This window comes from Zalophus californianus, chromosome 8 (assembly GCF_009762305.2).
Source record: "Zalophus californianus isolate mZalCal1 chromosome 8, mZalCal1.pri.v2, whole genome shotgun sequence".
Lineage (NCBI taxonomy): Eukaryota > Metazoa > Chordata > Mammalia > Carnivora > Otariidae > Zalophus > Zalophus californianus.
The window spans coordinates 43,920,345-43,940,731 of record NC_045602.1 but is presented as its reverse complement, the minus strand read 5'-3'; the positions used below and the strand labels follow the sequence as shown (position 1 = coordinate 43,940,731).

General features: G+C 34.8%; 1 long non-coding RNA gene across 1 annotated transcript in view; it reads right to left on the bottom strand.

Annotated features, from left to right (window-relative positions):
• Positions 1 to 380: 380 nt before the first annotated feature.
• LOC113936896 overlaps positions 381 to 20,387 on the bottom strand; it is a 29,195-nt gene continuing 9,188 nt past the window's right edge. The window contains exon 3 of the long non-coding RNA XR_003524407.1: positions 381 to 627. This is a non-coding gene — a long non-coding RNA (uncharacterized LOC113936896). The remainder of the gene's footprint in view (positions 628 to 20,387) is intronic.

Genomic DNA, 20,387 nt, shown 5'->3' with positions numbered 1-20,387 from the left:
ATATAGGATATTCACCCATTAGGATATTATTAATGGTGACCATAATATAAGCAGTGAGAAGTAAAGAGTGACAAGTACTCAGTAGAAGGTGGCAGAGAACAGGCCACTTAGTAACTTTATATTTATTACTCTGTACTCCTAGGGGCCTGAAATAATATAGAAAGGATCAAGAAAGAACTGCCTCGAAAGATTATACATAATTTATTGACCATATGATGATGACTAACATCATGGGAAGAGACCAGTGGCTCAAACCTAGCTCAATGGAGTGTCTTTTGATTGAAGTGAGTATAACTTTTCACCTTGGATAACATTTGACAATAACTTTCCAGTTCAGTCCTTACTCTTTCCTTAGCAATACATATTTCATGATAAAATGGCAACAAAGAGTGGAGATATGAATCTTCTAATTTGCTCTTTAGCAAATTAAAGACTTCAGAGAAAAATTGTTTTCAGAGGTATCATCAAAAATTTTTAATTTTTGATAGATTCTTGGCATATTGTGCTCCATGGTATCAGCCAATGAATATAAAGACTTTCCAGATGGATTAAATTTCTGTCATCACAATGGTACCAAAACTTCACTTGGATTAGATCCCATGTTCAGAATAAATAGGTCATATGAACCTGAAAAGACAGAAAGCTTGCATATTAATCATAAGGAATATAGCCTAAAAATATTGTAAGGCAAGAGAATATGCAGGTTTTTACCAGACTGTTCCAGTTGGAGCTGACAATATTATGAACGTGTATTCATAATGGCTAATGTCCACCCACCTTACTGTGGTCCTCTATGTGCTGACCCAACTATTCTTCTGACCTTCTAACGTGCCATCTCCCTTTCACCACCGCTCATCATACTGGATGTTGAACTGGACATTTAAGAGATGCTCAACTTCACTCATCATCAGGGAAATGCAAATCAAAACCACAATGAGATATCGCCTTATACCTGTCAGAACGGCTAGTATCAAAAGACAATAAGTAGCAAGTGTTGGTGGGCGAGGATGTGGTTAAAAGTAATTTAAAAAATATATACCAATCTCATTTCCAACTTAGATGTGTTTTATTTGCTTGTATTCATTTTCCCATGTGCTTCAATTGCCTCATCACTCTGGTGTCAGCTCAAATGATACCTTTTCAAAGATGCCTTCTCTTACCACGCTAATGTGGTTGTCTACACAGACTGGACCAAAGTATTATATTATCCTATTTTATTTTCATGTTCTTTTCACTATGTAAAACTGCATTAATTACTCATTAGTGTTATGCCCTTACTCCTCTAGTATAAATTTCACATGAGAGAAAACTTGTCTGTCTTGTTCAACAAAATTTTGTCTGACCATGGATGAAATAACTCCCTAATATCCTAGATACAGTAAGTATATAGCAGGACTTTAGGGCACCTGTGCAGCTCAGTTGGTAAAACATCTGCCTTCAGCTCAGATCATGATCCCAGGGTCCTGGAATTGAGTCCTGCGTTGGGTTCCCTGCTCAGTGGGGAGTCTGCTTCTCCCTCTCCCTCTACCCTTCCCCCCTGTTTATGCTCTCTCTCTTAAATAAACAAATAAAATCTTAAAAAAAAAAAGATGTAGCAGGACTTCAAACATCAGCCATCGAACTCCTGGGTTCTGGTAGAGCATTGTGGTAAGAATTTCAGTGCACTATAATGATGCCAAATAGGTCAAGTCAAAGACAGAAGGTAAAAAAATGGTCTTCATTGCAGATTCACCCTTAAGATCTTAAACAGCAAGAGCAGCAGTGTTTTCGCAAATCTCTTTTATATGGTCTTCTACACATAGGATAGCTATTCTTTTGATTACCATCAAGTGAAAGGGGCAGATTCCAGGTGGAAAAGAAAGTATGTGACATGAACAATAATCATGTCTGAAGCAGCTAAATCTGGATGGATTTTGACAGAAGAGAGGTCATTTCGGCGAAATTTAATCTCAAAGAATAAAAGTTTTTTCTGTGCAAGTATTCTGAAACTCTCCTCTTCCCCTGCTAATTTAGCCTCTGGAAATGTATTACCTCCCTTTTAATAAATGTTTCTTTCTTAGTGATGTCATTATCTCATGCCTACGTGATAAGTAAATGAATCGGCAGGATTAACTTGAGATGCCACAGATGAGAAGGTGTGAGCAGCATTTGTGTGTGGATGTGTTAAGGGGGAGTGGGGAAGAATGGGGTGGGGTGCAAGTAGACTGGGCCAGCACTTTAGACTGCTTTGAGGTGGTTTTCTCAAACGGAGGTATGAATCAGCAGGTATACCACACACCTCCTTAACATTTGTGCCTGCAAAACTGTGAGTGTAAGGTGCTCAAAAAAAAACCCAGAAGCAGCTTTCATAGGAAAAATATACTTTGGGACTAAATTTGTCCCTCAGAGATAAAAATGAAAGGAGAAAATGTCCACTTAATCTCTTCACAGTGCAGAAAGAATTGACTAGGATCAGTGCTATGGAGGGGTGGGAGTGTTGGTGTTTTGAGATGGGTAGTCTTGACCTTAAGTAACATTATTCAGAACTTTGAGACCACATCTGCAATGTGGTACTAATTACAAGAAATCCTGACTTTCATATATCATTGCTAGTTGTATAAATGGATACCATGATTTGAGTGCCATTTGACAATAGCTATCAAATTGAAAATGCATTCTCTTTGCTCAAGGATTCATCTGCTGGGAATTTAGTCTGTGGATTACATTAACATAAATACATGTATGGGCGTGGCCATTGTAGCATTGTTTGTATTCACAAAGAACCAAAAACAATCTAAATGACAATCAGGAATTTTCAAAAGTAATTCATGATACTTTTATGCAATGTGAAGATTATGCAGCAATTGAGAATAAAGAAGTATGGATGTGCATGTGCTAGTGTGAGAAGATACTGGAGATATCTGAAGTAAGAAAAGAAACTTGTAATGATCTGAGGAGAATAGGAGTGGAGGGGGGTGGGAGGGATGGGGTGGCTGGGTGATGGACATCAGGGAGGGTATATGCTATGGTGAGCGCTGTAAATTGTGTAAGACTGATGAATCACAGATCTGTACCCCTGAAACAAACAATACATTATGTTAATAAAAAAAAAGAATAGGATCCCAAATTTGCTGCACAAACATGAACAGAAATTTTAACTTTTAAAGCTAAAATGTATGTACTTAGTTAAGAGAATTAGCAATAGGTCAGAATAAACAGATGCCTGTTGTTACTTACATTCATGATAGATAGAGTTGCCCATAAGAGAGAAGTTGAAATCTTATTTTTGTTAGTTAATGGTACAATCCTTCACATATCCTATTAGCACGAAGTCTAGGATTTCCCTTTGGAATGCCTGTGCTACTCTCTATTTCTCCCCACATAGAAGTCCTAAAAATACTTGGGCTAATTTGGTCTGTAGGGGTTAGACAGTGAAAACATGGGTTCATTTACTTCACTATTATCTTACTTTAAGTCTGAACAAACATGATTCAACAGACAAAGCTTGCTTATATAAGACCACTATGAACACATGTCAATCTCTCTTCCTCAACAGTGATAAGCCTGACTTCCCCAAGTTGAGTGGTTATAGTCTAGCTCTTTTCTCTAAAATTCACTGCAAGCCCCCCAAGTACCAGCTGGACCTCAGAGGGCTGTACTGTAACAGGATCCAGAATTTGCCACCTCATAGACCTAGAAAACCAATCTGGTTCCATAACTACTAAAGTAGTAGTGGGGTAGCTTCAAGGTATAAGAAGTTCTTACTATACCCCAATTCCTTGGATAATCAGTTCACGGTACATCCACCCACTCTTTGTGATTATAAGGTGATTATCTGTTTATGTTAATATGGGGAAATAGCTAGTACTTCTCTTGGCAAATAAGACTAAAAAATACAAATTTAAATTCTGGCATGCATTTCTTCTGGTAAGGCATCCTACTGTATGTGTAAAGGAAAGATTTATAAATATATGTCGATAGATATGTAAATATATGTGCTTGTTTTTGCAAAGAAAGTTACAAGGAGGATATACAAGAAACACTATACAGTGGTACTGCTGGAGGTGGGAATGATGAGGTTGGAGTACTTCTACTTTTTATTTTTAGATTTTACACTGTTTTATTTTTTAATGTCATTATATTGTTTATATCATCATAATTAAAAATGCAGTGTTCTGTTTGCTTTCTCATTTTAACTAAAAATAGGAGGACAAGAAAGAAATAATAGAACTTCCCTTAGAGAAATTTCCAGGCATTTGCTCTTAATTCCTGGCAGGGTTGATTCTGAGCTTCCTGCTTGCAAATCAGCTTGCTCAGAGCTCTAAGGAAGTTCCCTTAGATTTGATTTTATGTCAAAACCAATCACAGTAAACCTTGCATTTAAATGGCACTTTCAGTTTATGAAAATATGTCTAAAGTTACAACACACATACACCTCTAAACAATAGCACAGCTTTCACTTTCCCCTCATTTTTCAGATAAGTCAGTGGATCTAGAGAATTTAACACAGTATTATAGGCAGGCTTTGAACATCCATTCATCATTATGATGAAATGGGATATGAATATATCAGGTAATGAGAATAATAATTTAACAAATACACTATTGATATCATCTGGGGCCATATATAATTCTGGAGGATTTGCAGAGATTCAAAACATTTGGTAAGCTATCTCTATGGGGAATCACACTGAGAGTCTGACACTTTTTTAATATGCTAAATTGAATTAAATCTCCATCTTTGAGTGGTAGTAGTAAGTCATTCCAGCAACGTCTATTGTATAAGTTGGCTAGATATAGTAAAACAAAAAATCATTTGACTAGAAAGTGTATGTGTGCATGAATTACCTCTGTTCTTTTATAAATCAGCCACAATGATTCCAAAGTCCATGTGAGGCATGAAACGTTTCCAGTTTTAGCTTCAGGTGTGATATGCCTCCAGGAGCATTCCAAGCCAATCTGAAATGCTTCTATTTAAAGATGACTAGCTGAGTATCTCTTTACTCTAACACATACCGATGTGGGATTCTGGTGAAGGAGAGCCCTCTCCTTTGATGCATAAATCAGGAAACTAAGAAATTTGCATTGCCAGAAACTTTCCAACCTAAGTCAGAACTTTCATATCATTAAATTGATCCACTGATACTTGTTTTGATTAAAGCACCAGCTAACTCATAACAGCATCTGTACTCAGTGATATAACTCAAACAAGTATAATGAATGCCTATCTTTTAATTTTTTATGAAAAGACTTCATAATATATAATTAAGATGTTTTTTACATGTTCTACTGATGAACCATCTGCAGGTATGACATTTAGCAGCTGTATTTAAAAGTAGCCACCTGTTACAGTTTGGAAATCCTGACTATGAATCATTTCAGATAAATGGAATGTGGTACCATTTGGATTCAGGGCTCCTCATGCATCCATCATCTTCTTGACATTTATTATTTTATTGCAGGCTATCTCTCAGGGTTTTTTAAGTTGTATCCATTGAAAAGTCTAACTGCATTTGTTTTTAAGCAAGGGAATTCTTGGTAAATGTAAAGCAAGAGAAAAGAGTTTTTAGAGCTAAGTCCCAAATTTACTCTTTCTTTCCTGTTCCTCCCTTAGCAAAGTCAGATCATACCTACCACCAAGTACTCCTAACTCTTCGACTCTGGTTTTTATCATCCATTCCAAGACAACTTGTCAGATCGTTCCTTCACTTTGAGGTGTAAATAACTATGACACTGTTTTACATCAGATCAGTAAATAGATCAGAAAAAGCTCTATAATAAGGGGAAAATCACTAATGAGCATTCTGAGAATGAATTGAGATCATAGTTGTGGAAGTAGCTGGGGTCTTTTTGGGGGTATAAATATCATTCTAGGTATTATAAACTACAAGGCACAGGCAGTCAGCTATTCTGCTTCCACCTATGCATAATCTCACTTCTAACTTGACAAAGGCCAGAGGAGAGTTTTGCAGAGTCTCTGTGAGAATAAAGTGAGAATAAAGTACCATAGAGGATAATAATAATAATAAATTTGCCTAATAGCACTTATTTGTTATCTACAAAGAAACTAGAACAGGGCGCCTGGGTGGCTCAGTTGGTTAAGCGACTGCCTTCGGCTCAGGTCATGATCCTGGAGTCCTGGGATTGAGTCCCACATCTGGCTCCCTGCTCAGCAGGGAGTCTGCTTCTCCCTCTGACCCTCTTGCCTCTTGTGCTCTCTATCTCTCATTCTCTCTCTCTTAAATAAATAAAATCTTTAAAAAAAAAAGAAACTAGAACAATACATGATACATGGCAGCTTCTAAAACATTGTAAGTAAAGTTCAGATTAAAACACAAAGCAAATTAACATATAAGTTGCATATTACACAGTAGAGATAAAGCAATACCTGTTTATGTGATAGACTCCTCCATAGTGGCCTTTTCTGATAAGCACAGCAATAGCAATTCTCACTATCATCTGAACTTCAACAGGGCATTCTGACCACATTTCCCTTCATGGAACATATTAACACTTCTGTTGTTATTTAAATGTTTTATGTGCTGGTTTCCTGCAACTAGATAGGAAGTCCTTGGAATGTAGGGACCTTGTGAGACATATGTGTTCACACACATGCGTTGATGAATCTTACTTTAGAGTAAGTTTCTAAAGTCATTATATAAGGAAATGATAACATAGAGATAAAATAAACCCTAAAGGATGGCTTTGAGTACCAGTTAAAGTAGCCAGTTTATGGTTAGGGGACATGATTTATATGAGAATTGTAAAATGATATTCAGCAGAGTGAGATGCTCACACTGTAAATACAGAGAACAACTTGGAAAGAGCAGATTCATGTCTTTATCTCCCCTGCACTCTAAGGAAAATTTTCATTGAATACAAAGATGTGTGAATTTACCCCTACTGTTTAAATGTCTCTCTCCCTGATTGTTATGTACAATTTAAATGACAATGTGATGCAAATCCACTATATTTATACATATGCACATATATATCTTTATTTCATTTTTCCAATATTTGTAATAGTTTTTTTTAAAGATTTTTTTTTAAGATTTTATTTATTTATTTGAGAGAGAGAGAGAGAGAAACAGCATCCCAGGACTCCGGGATCATGACCTGAGCCAAAGGCAGTCACTTAACCAAATGAGCCACCCAGGCACCCCTGTAATAGTTTTAAGTTGATTTCAATGCACTGCGTCCACAATTTTACTGCCTCACATTCCCCAGTCTGTACAGAGCCTCTTCCTCAAGTTTTACTCAAGGTCCACAGAAGCATTCTCATATGTGGTCCAGAATACCTCTACTATTGCCATAGCTCTGCTAGTCACCCCAATTTTGCCAAACAGCAGGAATCATCATCTCAGTTTCCATGCTAAGCCACTTCTGATAGGCCCATCACATCAGGTTCTCTGAAATCAGTCATGTCTGAATCCCACTAGGGATAAAATTCTAGCATTGAATCCTTGCGACAGAAGGTAGAGATCATTGACTATTAAGTCGACGGCTAGGAATGTATTTATTCTTACCTGTTGTAGGAGCACATAAGAGAAGAAAATAATTCATCTTTAGGGCAGAGAAAGCATAATAGGACTTTGAGCAAAAATGCTAAAATGTTGAAGCTTTAGGGATCCAACATTTCTTCAGCAAGGACTACATATGAATCCCATAAGTTTTTTTTTTTTTTTAAAGATTTTATTTATTTATTTGAGAGAGAGAGAATGAGAGACAGAGAGCACGAGAGGGAAGAGGGTCAGAGGGAGAAGCAGACTCCCTGCTGAGCGGGGAGCCCGATGTGGGACTCAATCCCGGGACTCCAGGATCATGACCTGAGCTGAAGGCAGTCGCTTAACCAACTGAGCCACCCAGGGGCCCAATCCCATAAGTTTTTCATTGGAGCCAGCCATACGTCCAGTAAGAGGCAATGACCTGATCTGTTTGTACATTTGAAAGGTACATATTAGGGCGCCTGGGTGGCTCAGCCAGTTAAACATCCAACTCTTGATTTTGGCTCAGGTCATGGTCTCAGGGTTGTAAGATCAAGTCCACCTTGGGCTCGTGGGCTTGGTGGGGAATGTGCTTGAGATTCTCCCTCACCTCTCCCTCCCTCCCCTACCCAGTGCACATGCACTCTCTCTCTCTCAAATAAATAATATTTTTTAAAAAAAGAAAAAAGAAAGGTATGTGAAAGATCTATCAGACTTAAACCAAACTACTAGACATAGGGACTAGGAATATATATTTTTGAAAAAAGTTCCTAGACCCTTAGGGTCTTAATACTAAACAGATTAGATGATAACTTTCATTCAGAAAGCAAAGTCCTGAGGCTTTAGAACTCATGACTGGATGATGATAAAAAACACATCACCCTTGCTTGGTCCATAATACGGGCTTTGTCAAAGAAGCAAGCTCTGGGTGAGCACTAAAGAAGTGGAATCTGTGAGGTCAAGAGTTCTGAACCCACAGAGACCATAATACTAAAAACAAAGTTTTTCTGTGGTTTCATGGATCAAGCACTAGCTGGAAGTAGAAAACCTGCTGCCCAACTTCTTGTGTCAGTGGCCAAGTTACAATCCTACCTGGGCCTCATTAGCAAAACAAGGTATCTAAGCCATATGATCACTATGATGGTTCATTTTGTGTGTCAGTGTGACTTGAGCCACAGGGTGCACCAATATTTGGGTAAACAATATGTCTATGTGTGTCTGTAAGGGTGTTTCTGAATGAAATTAACATTCAAATTTGGAAGAGTAAGCAAAATAGATTGCCCTCCCCAATGTAAGTGGGCTTCATCCAATCCATTGAAGGCCTAAATAAATAAAAGGTTGAGTAAGAGAAATTCCTCTCTCTGCCTGTCTTTGAACTAAGATGTTGGTCTACTACTGTCTTTGGACTCGAACTAGAAGTTATACCATTGAGTCTCCTGGTTCTCAGACCTGGGACTCAGATTAGAACTATACTATCAGCTCTCCAGGGTCTTCAGCTTGCCAATTGCAGATCTTGGACTCCATAATTGTATAAGCGTGTGTGTGTGTGTGCGTGTGTGTGTGTGTGTGTGTAAGAGAGAGAGAACATGTGTGGTTCTGGGTAACTCAGACTAATATGTTCATTAAAATCCCTTCCATCCCAAATATTCTATTTTGCTTCTAAAGACAGGTCTGGTAGAGTCTGAATTTGGTGCCCGTCCTATAAGCTCCAACACACCCTGTATTTTGGCATATCAGCACACTTTCCACAGCATATTATAACTGCTTATAAAAGCCTGTCCCCTCCACTAGACCTTAGGTATGTTAAGGTCAGGAACCATGTTAATCATAGTTCTTGTTGTATCTTTAGTATCTAGCACAAGCCAAGAAAACAGTAAACACAGATGGAGAATTTATTGAAAGAATAAATGTAACTGAAACCTTAAAAAAGAACAATACAGTTCTCCTAACTAAACAGAATGTTTGAAAAACTTGTGCTTTCTCTTGTCATCTCATTTGCACCTGGCATTTCACCTTTCAAAGAAGCAGCCAAAGAACATAATTGTAGATTTTTGGCTTTCTGGGGACCAAATTCATGTCAAAGTATTTTACAGGTAAGGAAATTGGGAAGAAGTGGGTATTTACTAAAAGCTACTTTTGCAAAATGTATTATTTCTACTTGGCAGGACATTTTTCTTCTTTCTTTCTATTATTACCACTGGTCCATGGGGTCATTCTAGCTCCATTCCACGCATAGACACACACAGTAAGCAGCAATTTTATATATGTATCTTCCAGGGCACTCACTTTCCAAATCTCTGATAAACTTGTGAAATCCTATAGGAAAGTTAGATATACACATTTTGCTGTGCTGCAAACTGATGCAGACTATATCATTATATATATATATATATATATATATATATATATATATATATATATATATATATGTATGTATTATAAAATAGTGGGCAAAGAAGAAATCGAGATGGTATCCAAAGAAGATATATTTAATTTTTTAAAATGCCTTTCTGAAAATATATGATTACTATCATCTTTGACATGAAGCTATTGGAGATACAGATACCAGGGTAAGGTCTGGTATAGGATGACAATCTTTCTGTGCTAAACCCAAGTAAATTCCAGGCAAACTAGAACAAGTTGGTCACTGTTAGCTAAGTTATTTCATGAGGCCCTTGCCCAGAATTACATTCAGAGCTTGTACTGAGGAAGGGGTCAGAATTGGATAAGTCACTATAAACATAACTATCAAACAAGGGTGAGGCACATAACACGAGCTGAGGTTTATGACCCAAGCAAAAGCAATCTGAGCATCAGAAAACCAAGAGGAGAGAGCAGTAGTAGTGCTCAGGAATGTTGGGCTTATTTTGTTTCTTAATTACACAAATGATATATGAATGGATTTTCATTATGTTGAAGGGTATAAAGCCTGATATTAAACCACCATTTCATTCCTCCTTTGTCTACAGCTAACTAGTGTTTACAGTTTGAGGCATACCCTTCCTGATGATTCTTTATGCACTACATATAAGTTATGTATGAATACAAACATTTTTTCATATAAACATCCTCTTTATACTACATATTTTGTTTTGCGACTTGATGTTTTCACTTAAAAACTCACTTTTTAAAAAAATGACTGCGTGGTATTTTAAGAAACATTTCACAGATGTATGGTCATTTATGTACCTATTGACCTATTCATGGTCACTTAGTTTGTTAACATTTTTCAAATAATAAGCAATGATTCAAGAGGCATCTTTACACATATAACTTTATGCACAGAATGAACATTACTATAGGATATTAACAATAATGATGATAATTAACATATATTTAATGCTCATTATGTGTCAAGCTCTATGTTAACCATTTTGTGTCTCATTTAGTCTTTACAATAACCATAAGAGTAAGGTAGTCCATTTTATAGATAAAAAGACTGCAGTTCAGACATGATAAGTAGTAAGAGCAAGGCCAATCTGGTAAAAAGAGATGGGGTCAGGGTATATAAGCCCAGGTGGTAGTTTTCCAGAACTGGGCCAGAAGTGCAATTGTTGGATACTGTTTGTATCTATAAATCATTCAATAACTGAAATCTTTGATGCTCTAAGTTTGATTTTTTATTATTTTTCCCTTTTAACTAAACAAGACGTTGGTCAGTCTTCATTTAAAATCTTCCTTATAGTTTGTGTCACCTCATTTGCACCTGACATTTTTTTCCCTTTGGACAAACCATCCAGGGAACACAGAATTCAATTTTTCACTTGGCTTTATAATGCCAAATTGCCCTTAAAAAAAGCTATAACAAACTATTTTCTAAAGCACAATGGATGAAGATAACCATTTCCCATGTATTTGATAATACAGTTTCTTTTTTAAAAGTTTGTTGATCTACTGAGGGAAAACTGATATTGCTTACTATTTTAATTCGCATTTCTTCGATCACCATGATAAATTTACATCATTTATGTTTTTTATTGCAAAATTTCTGTTTTTATCCTTTGTTCAATTTCTGGGTTTTTTTACATTTTTTTGATTTCTATAAATCCTTTTTTAAAAAAGATTTATTTATTTATTTGAGAGAGAGAGAATACGAATGGAAGGGGCAGCGGGAGAGAGAGAGAATCACAAGCAGACTTTCGACTGAGCACAGAGCCTGACTCAGGGCTCAATCTCACGACCCTCCTGAGATCAGGACGTGAGCCAAAACCAAGTCAGTCGTTTAACCAACTGCACCACCGAGGCACCCCAGGTTCCTATAAATTCTTTACATATTCTGTATATGGCTCTTTGTTATATATCTTTCAAATATTTTATAAAATTGATTTAATTATATTTAGTGTTGGCATAGAAATAAGATTTTTGCTATTAGCTCCAATTATTAACAGTCATTCTACAGTTGGCCACTGTACTGGAAGTAAACAAAATCAAAGCTCCTGTGATGGTAGCAGATTCAAAGATTCCTGTCCTGACTTTCTTTTTGCACAGTAATTTTAAGAATGTAGCTGAGAACCCACTGAATGGGATGTAGCAAAATGTGTATATTTGACACTGAATGATGGTATCGTCAGGAGTTCTCAGTAGGTCTATGTGGCCAACAAAACTGCTAAATGAAGCAGTCATTATTTAGCCTACTGAGAACTTCCGTCATTATCATCATGCACTGTCCAATTTTACATAGTTTTAAACCAAAACTCTTTCTTCAGTTTGAAGTAAACAACATTCAATAAATAGGATGTTTTTCCTAGTTTTAAAAACCTGTGCTCATTCCTTAATGTAGTTGAATGCTATGGCAGGTTAACAGAATTGAAACAGGTGAGGGCTTCCTTCTTCTAGTAAATTTAGGAATCATCAACTAAAGTAGAATATATGCAAGGTGTATATGCTTATATCCCTTTGGGGATATGAAGTTATACCTCCAAATTCTCAATGCCAGTAGAACATGTGATTTCTAGAATAACATGCAAATACAAAGGTTACAGAATATTAAAATCTCCACAAATCACCTTGCTATATTTTAAATATTATATTTAGTGGATCTTATTATATAAAACTTGCAGATATCTGGAAATATATTAATGGTAACTTCTTGAAATGAGAGCTTATAAATTCACTTGGTTTGGAGAGTATAAGATGGCACTCTCTGAAACAATAGAATAAGGGCTAAAGCATTAAAAGAAAAGTTAGGTAGCATTGTAAAATTAATTGGTGTTTGTGAATAAGGAGCCATAAAAAAGAGAAACAAAATCTGCTTCAATCCATAAGGATGTAACCTCTATGAGACTTGCTTTTCCACTACCAACAAGTAAATAACTGATTACTAACTGGGAGGAATGGAAGTATATTATTATAAAGTTTTATGTATGTGAAGTGGTATATTATTTAAAGGTAGACTTTGATAAGTTAAAGATGCATAATGTAAACCACAGAGTAACCATTAATTAGAATATATACCAAATAAACTAATAGTGATGATTAAATTGTAATCTTAAAAAAATACACAATTACTCCAAAAGATATCAGGATAAGGAGGATAAAAGAACAAAAGTCAGATGACAAAAACAAAAAGCATTATGGTGATTTAAAAACAATTAAAAACTTTGATCTCTAAAAACCAACAACACCGATAACTGCCTTAAACATAAATGGTACAAATATAAGGAAGAGATTCTCACAATGAATACAAAAGTAAAATAGAACTTTAATCTGTCTACAGACAAGTCATTGTAAATATGAAGATAAAACTAAGTTTAAGGTAAAAGAATGGAAAAAGAGAAAGATGCAGAGGTTATATTGATATCTGACAAAGCAGATTTCAGAAAAAGAAATATTACCAGGGATAAAAGGACAATCTAGCAATGATAAGGGTCAATTCAACAAGAAGACAACAATTCTAAATGTTTAAGAAACAATTACAGAGATTCAAATACATGCAAAAAACTAACAGAATTAAAAATAGAGATAGACAAGGGCGCCTGGGTGGCTCAGTTGGTTAAGCGACTGCCTTCGGCTCAGGTCATGATCCTGGAGTCCCGGGATCGAGTCCCGCATCGGGCTCCCTGCTCCACGGGGAGTCTGCTTCACCCTCTGACCCTCTTCCCTCTCGTGCTCTCTATCTCTCATTCTCTCTCTCTCTGAAATAAATAAATAAAACCTTTAAAAAAAATAGAGATAGACAAGTCTCCAATTATAGTTGGGGTTTCAACTCTACTCCCTTAGTAAGTTATAAAAGAAAGAAAATAAGAATATAAAAAAGTGGAGCAAACCTATCAATTATTTGACCTAATTGACATTTTATAGAACACTTCACACGCCCAAGAGAATTATTATTTTCATATTATTTTCAATAAGTTTAAAAGACTGAAATCATAGAGTATATCTCTGATAGCATAGAAATCATATATAGTAGGTTCTCTGAATAGACTATGCTAGAACTCAACCAACAAAATATTTTAGAAATTCCCCAAATATTTGGAAATTAAATAGCATTCTTCTTCATGATCTGTTGGCCAAAACAATTATCACAAGAGAAATCAGAAAATATTTTGAATTGAATGAAAAAATATGTGAGATGCAGCTACAACAGGGCTTACAGGGAAATATGTGGTTTTAAAGGTTAATATTAGAAAAGGAAAGATCTAAAATTAATTATGTAAGCTTCTACCATAAAAGGTAGAAAAAGAAGGGCAAATTTAACTTGAAGTAAGTGGAAGAGAAAACAATAAGGATGGAATTCAATGAACTAGAAAGCAAATGACAATAGAATTCAATGAAACCAAAACTTGTTCATTCAAATGAGCAATACAATTGATGAATTTTAGCTAGATTGATCATAAACAAATAAAATAACAATCTAATCATATTGGGAATCAAAGAGGGAATATCACATCAGATCCTATTAACTTTGGCTCTATTGGTATTTTGTACCAGAAAATTATCTGTTGTGGCAATGCTGTTTTGTGCATTTTAAGGTGTTTAGCAGCATCTCTGCCCTCTATTTACTAGATGCCAGTAGCAACCCAAGTCCTGACCATCACAAATGTTTCCAAACATTGCCAAATGTCTCCTGGGGGGCAAAGTCACTCCCAGTTGAAAACCACTGCTATAAATATTAAATGGATAAAAGGGAAGTGTTTTCAACAACATTTTGATAATAAATTTAGATAAAATAGAAAAAGTCCTTAAAAAACCAGAAACTATCAAAAGTGAATTTTCAAGAGGAAAAAGAAAATCAATATAGCCTTATATGAAGCTTTAAAGAAGTTGCATTTTAAAAATCCTCCCTATAGGTATGAAAGTATGACATTTTAGTAAGCCAATATTCCCACAAATATTTTAAAATTCCAGAAGCACCTTAAGAGCATGGAAACTGAAGGGAAAAGGCAGTTTTAAGGAGGGAGTCAAAGCTTAGAACAAGTGACAAGCATGGAATAAGTTTCCCTTCTCTATAACTTTATCCCAAGGACAGAGATAATCTCAAAGTCTTCAGTGTCAGACAGCTAGATATCTCACAGAAATACCAGTTCTGCCTGGAAGAACCAGAGGAAGTAGACTGGCTGCAGAAGTATGCAAAGGAAACATCAGAAATAAGAAAGCAAGAGAATAGTTACTCCTATTTCTGTGTTTAAACCCAGCCCAAATTTCTAGTTCATCTATGAATCACAGTTGTAGAAGGCAAAACAAAACTCTTTGGAAATAAGTCTTAAAGAATTGAGATTTTAGCTGTCATACACCAGAGGCATGAGATTTTTAAATTTGTGTCTAATCAAATTAACTGCCTGCTAAAGCAACCATCAATATTTTTCAGAACAATGTAACAGAACCCAGAGTATACATAAACAATCACATCATGTCAAGTATTAAAGTGCCAAAAAATATAAACATGAACATAAATTCACCACAAGACCCAGAAATTTCACTTCTAGGTGTCTATTCAAGAAAAAAAATATGTTTCCACATAATGTCTTAATACCCAAATGTACATGGTACCTTCATTCATAAAAGTTATAACCTCAAAACAGCTTAAATGCCCATCAGCAGGTGACAGGCTAGCAAACTGTGGTATATCTATGTAATAAATTACCACTTAGTAATAAAAAGGAAGGAATTGTTAATAAAGGTAAGTATGGATGAATCCCAAAAACATGCTGGGGGAACAAAACTACACATAAGAGTACACAATGTATAGTTCTGTTTCTATTTAACCACAAAAAAAGTAAAACTAATCTATATGACAAAAAAACAAAACAGGAGTTGCCCAAGGTATTCATGGATGGCTAGAGTCATTTGACCTGAAAGGGGCACCAGAGAACATTTTTGTAAGTAAGAAATGTTCTATTCTTGATTATGGTGGTGCATAGTTGTGTACATTTGGCAAAACTCAAGTGGATGCACCTTATAATATATCAATAATATCGATTAAATTATAAAATAAGGTGAGGGATTTGCAGCAAAGTGGTCAAATATATATGAGAAAACCTGCTTACTACAATTTCCTCTTAGATATTCAAGATGAATGTTAACTAATTAAAGTTCTGATAGGCATGAACAACAAAAAAACAAAAACCAGAAACAATTTAGCCAATTTTTAGCCCCGTATTTACAAAACTCATTTAATTGGGGCTTTTTTTTTTTTTCAATGTGTCACTCATAACATCACTGAGAACAAGAGATATGAGGAATTCCTCTCTCTGGGAAGAACTTTGTAAATAGATAGAGTTCTAAAATTTTAGGAAATATTTGTGAATAATATACTATAGTTTCTTCCTGAAACACGGTTACAAAACAAATACTGGGATATTAGAAGACTTTATTATATAATGAGAGAAACTAAAAGGTTAATGAGAAATATGAACACTTAGTTCACAAATACATTAATAGAACTAATAGTACTTAAACTGTTCTTGCTACATGACATTTGCTCATTAAACACTGATGGATAGGTGTAAAGAAGAAAGAACTCAAATGATTTCTCTTTTTACCTAACAGAAAAATGCAGATCTTTTCATTCACTTAGACAGTGTTCAAATACAATATGGATATTTTTGAACAAGAACAATTTCAAAAACCATGTCTTTAATAAATGCATCTTTAATTCATCTCTCTTTTATAGATTGCTACTTTCTAAATTTTCCTAATAATCTTGTATTTGAGTGGCTAATTTTAGCTTTGCCTCACACACACCTGGAAACTGTGGAATTCAACTTTCTTTCTCTTGTGGCCTAACCTGGAGAGACAGGTGAGAAACTCTTTGTGACTAGCTATTGTGAGAATATTAACAGTGAACATGTGGTCCTCGATATGAACATATGTCAGCAAGAATTCTAATTAATTAGTTTAAAGGGTAGATCAGAGAAGTGAGTTTACACAGCTTCCAAGCCTATTGTGATACAATGCCATTAGTAGATTTTTGGATACTTTGCATACTTCTTGAGTACATTGTATTGTTTGCTTAAATGAACATATATTGTCTTTTTTGCTCAATTACACCTGCAGATGCATTTTAAAGTATGTACTAGAACTAAGTGACTACCTGTGAATGAAGAGTGAAAGTGATGTGTAAGTTTAGCAGTGAAGATGGTAGAAACAACACAGAATTATATTTCTGATGCTTTTCTCAAGCTGCATGGTGTGGGCAAGTAGTATTCATTTAAAATAATGATACTTACTGTATTCTTTTTTATGTTAAAAGTAATGCAGATTTATTGAATAATATAATTTGGAAAATAAAAATAATATTTAAGAATAAAAAAATTACCCACAAAGTTTTCATCTGAATAGAATCACGGTTAATGTTATTTTACTTTCTAGTTTACTAACTTTTACTGTTAGATCATAAAAACATTGATATGGGTTAAAGAACCCTATTGTACTCCACTTTTTGTTCTGGCTCCACATTTTGGGCTTTTGCCCATGTTGTTATATAGCCAGTAGATATGTGATTTTTAATGGCTGCATAATTATAGAATAATATAATTTAATTATAATTATAATGTAAAAATTATATTACTACATTGAGTGATTATACCATAATTAAGAGAACAATTCCTCTATAGCTGAGCAGGTATATGTTTCTGTTTGGCTTTTCTATTTTGGGAGAAAATACAACCTAAAATATCATTCCACTTGGTGCCAAGGGAATAAAATTATGGCAGTGATGTGTGTTCGAAACACTGCACTCACAAAAGCTTTATACCAGTCATTTCATTTAACCCTCAAGCAAGATAGGGTATAGATAGTGTTAATATTATTATTATCAACATTTAGGAGAATGATAAAGTCATTTTTACTCATTTTTATAGTTGATAAACAGAAATTACTGAAGCTTGGAAATATTAAGCAAAATGCCCCCAGCACCACTCTCTAAGTACCCCCAGCACCATTTATTCCCACTTCTCAGTTGGACCTAGCTGATATTACTTTAAAATGCTTCTGTCTCTGAATTATTTATACCCCTCTTTACTGGTCTTGATTTAAGCTCTTTGAACAAGTTCTATCTTGCACATCATAAGCATCAATAATTCTTGAATAAAATTGATGAGGACACATTTATATCCCAGAGCACACCTTGCCAAGTGCTAAATATGTAGCTGTCATTCAATTAATAGTTCTTGATTGATTAATCTCATGTGTATTTTTACCTTGTGTCTCTGCTTTAATTAGATATTTTTTTTTGCTATTTCCAAACTCTGTAATTATTTTTTTTAAAGATTTTATTTATTTATTTATTTGACAGAGAGAGAGAGAGCACGAGAGCAGGAACATAAGCAGGGAGAGTGAAAGAGGGAGAAGCAGGCTTCCTGCCGAGCAGGGAGCCCGATATGGGACTCGATTCCAGGACTCTGGGATTGTGACCTGAGCCAAAGGCAGACGCTTAACGACTGAGCCACCCAGGCGTCCAAACTCTGTAACTATTTTTGGTTTTGTAATTCTACATCATCATTTGTGAATTCTAACTCTCATTTCCCGAATGCCCTTTCTGTTGTTCTCTGTCAAAATCTCCTCTTTTTATCAATCCTATATCAAATCAGCTTCCCACTGAAGCTCAACTGGATTAAGCTTGTAAAACTCCAACCATTACATTTGAGATAAAACCCTTTAATTTTTGTATATGTGCTTCTGATCGATCCATTTATTTACACATTTATTTGCATAATTTCTAGTCCAAAATCTTTGATATGATATTACATCCATTTCTGACCCCAAATCACCTTAATTCCTCCTCAGACACGTTTTTGCTCATGGCTTCTTATCTACCCACCTCTTCTATTAAATGTCTATTTCCTTGATCAATTCAACTATAATGGCATTTCTTTTCTTTGAAAGCTAACATTTTGCTTACCCCTCACCTAAAAAGTCTTTCATATAGCTGTTATTTATTTAAATAAGCTGTTTCTAGAAAACAGTGACCTTATTTATCTAGTTTCTGTTATTCCAAAGCACTTCTTTTAAAGGTATTTTATTCATATTTGTTAAATAAGTCAGAAAACGGGTCATACCACTTTTGTTATTCTCTATGTCTTCTCTATTATATTAGAAGTTCTACACTGATGTGGATTTCATAGCTTCTTTTTCTATGTCCACAGAGTGTCTCAATCTTTTAAAAAATAAGTATACTAATTAATATAGACAATACAAGGCGAAAATTTTTTTTAAAAATCAACAAAAAACATTGATTTCTTTATATGGTATGAGGTATGGGTAAGAATAATTAAAGCAAAGGACTCTGATTTCTTTTCAAGATGAAACAACAGGGACAAGATTTACTCTATTGCATGTAACAAAAAAAAAATCTAAATATGAAAAAATAATTACCAAGACACTAGACACCGGGTCATTAAAGAGAATGATTCCTAAGGTATGCAAAACAAATAGGGTGAGGTTTTCAATTGTCACAGATTACTATCTTGAGAGAGTTCACAGACTATGGAACTTCTCTCAGGGGACTTTTAAACTGAGACCCTGGGTAGGACAAAGTAACTCATTTAAATACTGATCAGTGCATACATATAAAGAAATAATAAGAAGCTAAGGAAAGATCCAGGCCAACTGATTAGAGGAAACATTAATCAGAAGTCAGAAAGATAGGAATATTTCCTGTTCCTGTAAGCCAGGCTGGAAAACATCACAATCAATGGATCATTGGGTAGAATGCTCAGAAGATACTTGCCTCAGTAATGGGGAATAATTAATGCTAGATTAAATGCTGCTCTGTTCTCACTTAACAAAACTTTAAAAAGAAACCTGAAAAGATCAAATGGATTCCAAATAACTTAATTGTATCCTAAATCAAAACCTAAGTACATTTATAGAAATACAAAAAAATCCATACCTACAAGATAAAATTCATATCTAGCATCCAATAAAAAAATTTAAAGTACACAAAAAGGCAGAAAAATATGACCCAACATGGTAGACAAATTGATCAACTGAAACCATACCAGAACTAATAGAGATGTTACAATTAGTAGAAAAGGAAATTAGAACAATTACTACAACTACATTTTATGTGTTAAAAACTAAATAGAGACATGGACAATATAAAAATATAAAAATTTGAATTTCTGAATATGAAAATTGTAAAATCAAAGGTAAAAATCCACTGGTTGCAATTAATGGCATTCTAGATATTGCAGAAGAAATGATGAACATGAGAGATAGTAACTACATGAGTAAAAACGTGAGATATTTTTCTTACATTTAAAATCTCTTTTAAAATAATAATAATAATTTGCTGTGTAGTTTATAAGATATATATATATATATATATATATATATATACACACAACTGTATGAAAACAATAGCACAAAGACCAGGAGGAAAGTATAATAAGTTACTATACCTATAAGTTAAAGATGTATATTCTAAACCTTAGAGCAACTGCTAAAATAATAAAGAATTATACCTAGTAATCCTATAAAGAA